At 52.7% G+C, this 7,314-nt stretch overlaps 1 pseudogene; it reads right to left on the bottom strand.

Moving 5' to 3' along the window:
• Positions 1 to 204: 204 nt before the first annotated feature.
• Positions 205 to 322, bottom strand: LOC120618678 (uncharacterized; annotated as a pseudogene).
• Positions 323 to 7,314: the final 6,992 nt, after the last annotated feature.

A 7,314-nucleotide genomic window follows, 5' to 3' on the forward strand; every position in this document is an offset into this window, starting at 1 on the left:
CAGTGTGTGTCAGGACTTTTTCTATGGCCGAATAATAATACTCCATTGTGTGGATGGACCACATTTTGTTTATTCATTCATCTGTTGATGGACATTAGGGTTTTTCTACCTTTGGGCCTTTTTTTTTAGGCGAGACAGCCCTTGGTTGACCTCACAGATCGCAAGGACCTTGTCAGCTTACAATCCCTTATTTTTTATTTTTTATGCCTACAGCATCTGGTCTTCCTAGGTGGTCTCCATCCAAGTACTAACCAGGCCCAACCCTGCTTAGCTTCCGCGATCACATGGGATCTGGCTTGTTCAGGGTAGCATGGCCGTAGACGTGGTAATTTTGAATAGTGCTGCTATGTATATGTGTGCTCACATTTTTGTCTCAACACCTGTTTTCAGTTCTTTTGAGGCACAGATCTAGGGGTGGAGTTGCGAGGTCCTATGATAACTCTGGCTTTTTGAGGACAATAAAATTATAATAATTTATTTAACATAATATAGCCAAAATATAACCATTTCGACACGTAACCAGTATGAACATTATTGCAATCCTTTACATTCTTTTTTCTTACTAAAGTCTTTGAAACCCAGTGTGTAGTTTTTACTCAGAGCACATCTCAGTTTGGACCAGCCATATTTCAGGTGCTCAACATCCACCTGTGGCTCGTGGTGACCATCTTGGACAGAGCAGGTCCAGCCGCACACCTCTCACTCTGGGATCATTCTCAAGCTCTGTCATACCTGGGTGTCACCACCACCACATCCCACTGATGTTCAGGTACAGGATCCAACTCGTCTGTGGACCTCGGTGCTGTGCTAAGTAGGTGACACCTGCATAATAGGGTCCTCGAATCCCTGCTCTGCCACCTACAAACACATATATCCTGCTATAGACTGAATATTTGGGTCCCCCCCCCAAATTCATATATTGAAAGCCAACCTCCAATGCGATGGTATTCGGAAATGGGGCCTTTGGGAGGTACGTCATGAGGGTGGAGTCCTCGTGAATGGGATTAGTGGCCTTATAAAAGGGACACCACAGAGCTCCCTCATCCCTTCTACCATGTGAGGACACAGAGAGAAGAGGGTCCTTACCAGACACCAAACCTGTCAAAGCCTTGATCTTGGACTTTCAGCCTTCAGAACTATGAGAAATAAATGTCTGTTTTATAAGCCACCCAGTCTGTAATATTCTCTGTTTACACTTGGCCTGAACAGACTAAGACTTGTTCCAACCAAGGACCTCAGGCTTCTAATCAATAAACTAGGAGTAAGATAGGGAGGACCTGTGTGTAAGTCCCTGGAGACCGTCTGGCAGTGTGTGTGTGCACACAGCGCCAACCGCAGCAGCACATGATGATGCTATAAAAGCAAGAGAACGTGACTGTGTGCCTCCAGGAGGAGGTGGGTGCCTCAGGATTCCTGCAAGAGTTACCTGGCTGCAGAGGCTGCCGCACATGCCCAGAAAGCCATTGCTGGCTTTCAGCTGCCTATGGAGCAACCCTGAGTCAGGGATGGAGAAGGGTGATCCGGGCAGGGAGACCTTAGGTCAACAGGGACCCAGCTGAAGCTTCTGTAGGATTGCTTCTTGTGCAAGTGTTCCCAGCTTCTTGGGGCCACACCAGGCCTTGCCCTGACTCATTCATCCTGATGAGGACCCCACAGTGGAGGCAGAGAAAGCAGCCTTTAAATATAGCTCACCACCATCTGATGCTGCTGCTGGGCTGTTGGAAGGAAGCCAGTGGCCGCCCCTGACCTGGCCAGCTTCCCTCAACACTGGGTTTTCTCTCTCTCCCTCTCTCCCTCTCCCCCTACACTCACTCTTCTTCTCTCTCTCTCTCACACACACACACACACACACAGAGACACACACACACACACACACACACAGAGACACACACACACACACACACACACACACACACACACACACACACACACACACACACACACACACTGTCTTTGCTTTCCTCCGCTTCCCTTGAAGCCTCAAACAGCCCTCAACACCCGGGCCAGGCTGAGATGTTTAGGCTTTCTGTAAATGTGAGATATAAAAAGAACTGTGAGGCGGGCGCAGGGGTAGGGAATGGCCACTGGCTTGCTAAGAGTTGCCGCCCGCACACTGCCCCTAGCGCTGCAAACACATCCTCTCTGAGAGGCGCGGGCGTGTGCTTGCATGCAGACACTGTGACAAGCCGGCATTTAGAATCAAGCATAAGGAGGCTAGCCAGTTGGGGGAAAGCCAAGTCTGACTTTACAAAGGCCTCTCTCCTTGGCCAGAGCTGGGCCCTGGAAATTGCAAACTTGCAGATGCCCCAGCTGAGACAGGTCAAGCCTGCCCCAGGAAGGTACCTCCCTCATGGAGGACAGCAAGGGCTCTCTCTAGCCCCGAATTAGCCTTCCCCAGCTCTGATCACATGTGCAGGATGACCATGGATGTAATAGTATCATCCAACCTGTCTATAGCTGTACCTCCACCTGCCCCCACTTCCATGCCCTGCTCCCACATCCATGTAACTGCAGCTCCCACCCAGCCAGCCCCCAAGCTGTCTGCTCAGGAGCTCACCTCCTGCCTCAACCCACCCACTCCCCTCTACCGTTCCTTCAAATATACATTAAGCACCAGCTGAGTCCCAGGCCCAGGTCCAGGAGCTGGGGATTTGCTGTGATGGGCACTACCTATACCCTCATGGGTTCACAGTCAGATGCAGGAGGCTGAGAGCACATCAATAAAACCACATCAACAAATCAAAAAGAAAAAGCACAGAAGTGATGAATGACCATTGGGATGTGTGCTGTGCAGGAGCAGCTTGTAGTACCACGGAAAGGCCGACTTTCTTGGGAAGGGGAAGGGAAGGCCTGAAGAATGAGGGGTTAGGTAGGAGAAAGGAGAGTTTGCTCCTTGCCTTCCTGAAGGTTTCATGTCTGACCTAGCCCAGGCTAAGCTGTGCAAAGAGGGCTGCATGAATGAAAAAATGCATGCACGAATATGGCAACCACATGCTGGCTTTGCAGCCAGCCAGGCCACCCCAGGAAAGCCACTTAACCTCTCTGGGCCTCAGGTTTTCAGCTGTAAACATCCTAGTTGTGAAAAGTATAAATGCGTTTGGCACTGTGCAGGGCATCCTTTACTCCTGGAGCCTCCCTCGTTCTTCCCCCTCTGTCTCCAGTTCCCTGGGCCCCCCTGGGAAACCGAGGAGCTCTGTCTTTAAGAGGGAGAAGGTAGGAGCCTCCCCACACTGGCTCAGGGCCTGGGCCCTACTCCTCGTGCCCGCCAAGCCAGCACTGGGGCCTGCTTCTTCGAACCACACACACACTCTCGTCCTGGCCTAAGTATATTGCGACCTCAGAGACGTTCCATACCCCACACTCGTTTCCGCCTTCCTGCCCTAGTGGGGTGCCAAGAAAAAAAGATCCCACTGGAGGTGGGGTGCAAGGAGGAGGAGGAGGAGGGAGAACCAGTGCCACGGGTCTGAGATGTGCCTCAAGGGTCCTGGTCCTGATGGGGATACTGGGAAGCTGAAGATGAGGGGAAATCGTCCCCACCCTGCACCCTGCTTCTCTCCTCAGCTCCACGGCTCTGAGTCACCATTCCGGCAGCTGTTGGCTCAGAGCCAGGGCTGGATGGGACTCGGGTAGGAGGTGGGTGGGGAGACCTACTTTAGCCTCCAATTCCTCCTCCCAGGCCACAGGGGCCTTGGGTCTCAGAGCCCACACCCTGGCACACACCCAGTTAATCCCGGAATCCCCACGCCCTCTGGCTCCCAGGGACACTGCTGCTGCCCCTGTCCACCCCTGGGAACCAGGAAGGAAGAAAAGGACTGCCTGTTTCCACCCACTGGGGCTCTGCTGACACCGCCCAGTAAGCCCGCCCACCAGGGGCTGGGGGGCCACCACCCCTCCCTCCCTTCAAGCAGAGGGGATTTAGCCCAGGCAGTGGTCCTGCTGGCCCCACTGACCCCTCCCCAAGATTTCAGAACCTGCTAATCTCCTCTACCACCAAGACTGAAGCCAAATTTGGGGAAACACACACACACACACACACACACACACACACACACACACACACACGCGCACACACAGAGTGTTACTTTGCAGGTGGCCGAATGTAGAGGCAGGACAGTGGAAGGCAAGTGATGAGCTTGTCTCCCCACCCCATTCTACCATGCAGCCACATCTGGAGACATTTTGGGTTGCCATGATTATAGGAGGAGGCCCACCTAGTAGACGGGGGCCAGGGGTGCTGCTCAATGTCCTCTGATGCATAGGACAGCCACCACCACAGAAAGTGATCCAGCTCCCAATGTCGATGATGAGAAACCCTAGCATAGGCCTGGGTTCAAATCCAGGCTCTGGAACGTTTTAGCTGCAAAGAATCTATATAGCAGCAGGCAAGCTATAACCTCACTGTACCTCAGCTTCCTCGATGTGAAATGAGGATAATAATGCCACAATAAATCTTTGTTGCAAGGACTCCGTGAGTACATATGAATGAAGTGCTTAAACCAGTAAGCAATAGCTGTATCGTTACTATCATTATTAAGCCCTCGGTCTCCAAGCCCTACACACTCAAGTTCAAATCCAACACTTATCAGTTAAACTTGGACAAGTGCTGTGGCTGCCTCTCTCCGGGGTGACACATAGCTTCAGTGTGTGCTGAATAAATGATTGCCGGCTTAGAGGTGCCGGAGCCTGGAAGGGGCATTGGGGGCATAAGACCTTCTGGTTTCTAGTGACCACTGATGCCATGGCAATGGGACAGGATGGACTCGAAGTGCAATAGGAGTTAGAGTTGGAGGTTTGGGAAGATTCAGGCTGACCTGGAGCGGGAGGCCTGGCCGACCTGGGGGGTAATCAGTAGAAGGATGGCAGAAGCATCTAGCTGAGGATCTTTCCCCAGGCTAGCTGCAAGGAAGGGAAGTCGCCAAGCTCCAAGAGCAGGAGGTAGGCACACTACGGTGATCCAGGACAATCAGAGTGAACTTCAGCCCTTCGAAGGGTGAGGCAGAGAGTTTCCCAAGAACTGCGTGCATGCGTGCATGTGTGTGTGTGGCTGTGGCTGTGTGTAACCTGATGGGCCTAGACTCAGCTCAGGATATTGAGGTCAAGCCCGCCTGCCTGTCCATTCGGATCAAAAACTCAAGTCCATGTGTGGGACATGTGGTCCTAGAGGTGGACCCTGGCTCCAGCCTTCAGGAACAGGGCTGGCTTTAGTCACAGTGGAACCACTGTGAGGTTGGGTGACATTTATGCATTCCACTCCCACAGATGTCCAGAGTCATGAGAAAGAGGGAAAAGCCTGGGGAGTAAAGAAGGAGGCAAGGGGGAAGAGAGTGCCAAGGCTGCACTGGGAGATAGAGAAGTGCCACTGACTGCAAAGTCCCCGAGGGCCCTCCCTGGCACACTCCCTCTTCCCCGGCCTCATCTCCAGCAAGGAGAGGGAAGAACCCTCCAACACTCCAGTTTGAAAGGAAGGCTTCGGCGGTCCCAGGTCCCCTTCTCAGAGCCTCAGTTTCTGACTGGTTTCACACTCACCCCTCTTGAAAGGGACTGCCTGGTCTCAAACAATAGGACAGCACTTTGAAAATTCCAGTATCTGTTTATAAGGCAGCGTCTGTGGGGATTTGGAGTGTAGCTGGGGAATACATGGAACACAGTGCTGCGAACTTGAGCCTGCGGGGACAAGGTCCCAGGAGCCCCATTCCCGCCTCATGCTGAGTCTGATTGCTGCAGCCGCTAGGGACTTGGCAGTGAGTAATTGCAGGCTTGCTTCGGCTTTTCTTGTGGCAAGAAGCCAGGATAAGGTTCATTTCTGAAGGGTGGGCCAAAGCAGGGGAGGGAAGGAGGGGCTTCATGTGGAGGCTGGTTGGTGGTGGGTTGGCCTGGAGCCCAGTGCAGCCTGAGCCCCAGCTGCTGAGTTGAGACCTGGGCCCCTCTGGCCTCTACTACGCCCCTGACTGGGCCAGTAGCCTCTGACGGGCCCTCCCCGCCCTTGGGTCTAAAGGGCGAAGCACTGAACCACTTCCTGTTCCAGACCCAGCCAGGGGGCCCGGCAGCAGCCTTTCCAGTCTAGCAGTTTGATTTTGCTCAGTAAATAATGATCACACACACACCCCACAAAATTTTGTCTTTATCAAGCTCCTGGGCAGAGCATGTACAAATTGGCCCCTTGGGATATTTTCATCTGTGGAAGGGGGAGAAAAGATGGCAGAGTCCACCCAGCAAGTGGATCTGAAAAAGCTGAAGTGGGGAACCTGGCCGGTGAACCTCATGGGTGCTCAGCTGTAGATTCGAGGAGCGAGAGAGAAAAGGCTGCCCATTGGTGGCAAGGAGACCTGGGCTCTCTCATTTGTGAAGCAGAGACCAGTTACTGGCTATATATAAGCAAAGGTCCACTGGTTTGGACAAAGGTCCCTCCCCAATCCAGGAGAGCAAGAAAAATAATAGACTTTGCTTTATGAGATATGCGTTTGTTTCATGCTTCAATTCCTTCACCTGTAAAATGGGGCTAGTGAAAGCACCTGATTTAATTCTGACCCAGGCTTTCAGGGAGAGCTAAATGAATACCATAAACAGCCGTATATATACGGCATCTGGCTGTCAGTATCAATACCTGTTGCCTCTTCTTAAAACAGAGTGTCATCTGACCTATCACTCACTGGATGCTGAGTCTCCAGGGGCCCTTGAAGGCTTCTAAGGGCGCTTCTCAGGCTGGCTCTGTCAACAGAGGAGATTTTGCATGCAGCCTCAATTAACATAGCCGCTAATTCCCTATCATGTCTTCCCAGGGAAGCAAAGCGTTACCAAGACTCCCTCTTCGCTCCCTCCAGCCCCTTAGGACCGTCCTGTGCTCCTGTCAGGAGCTTGAGAGAACTTCCCAAATTGAGGGAAACTGAAGCCCAGACCAGCCATGGAACTCAGGGGGGCGTGACTCATGGCTAACCGGGCAGGGCAGCTAGGACAGTGTTGGCAGACATAGCTGTGCCTTGCAATCATTTGGGACACTTGGATACCCTGGCCCAGCCCGGCCTAGCCAGCCCCAGAGACCCTAGGATTTCTCAGAGTTCAGCACAGAGACTTCTCCCCAGAGAGCCACGCCCAGTCCCCTGGCTGCACAACCCTCAGCCTGAGGGGAAAAGAACTAGGCCTTGGGAGGCCAATGAGGAGGGCAAGGTATGCATCCACACCCGCGTTTTTTAGATTACCACCTGGAACAGAAAAAGATGCTGCGTATTGGCTTGCTTTATCAATCCCCTGCTCCCCTCACCCCTCACACAGACCGGGCCTAGGAGGTGCTCCCCACAGCTACACCTCCAGGAAACG

This window comes from Pteropus medius, unplaced genomic scaffold (assembly GCF_902729225.1).
Source record: "Pteropus medius unplaced genomic scaffold, Ma_sr-lr_union100, whole genome shotgun sequence".
Lineage (NCBI taxonomy): Eukaryota > Metazoa > Chordata > Mammalia > Chiroptera > Pteropodidae > Pteropus > Pteropus medius.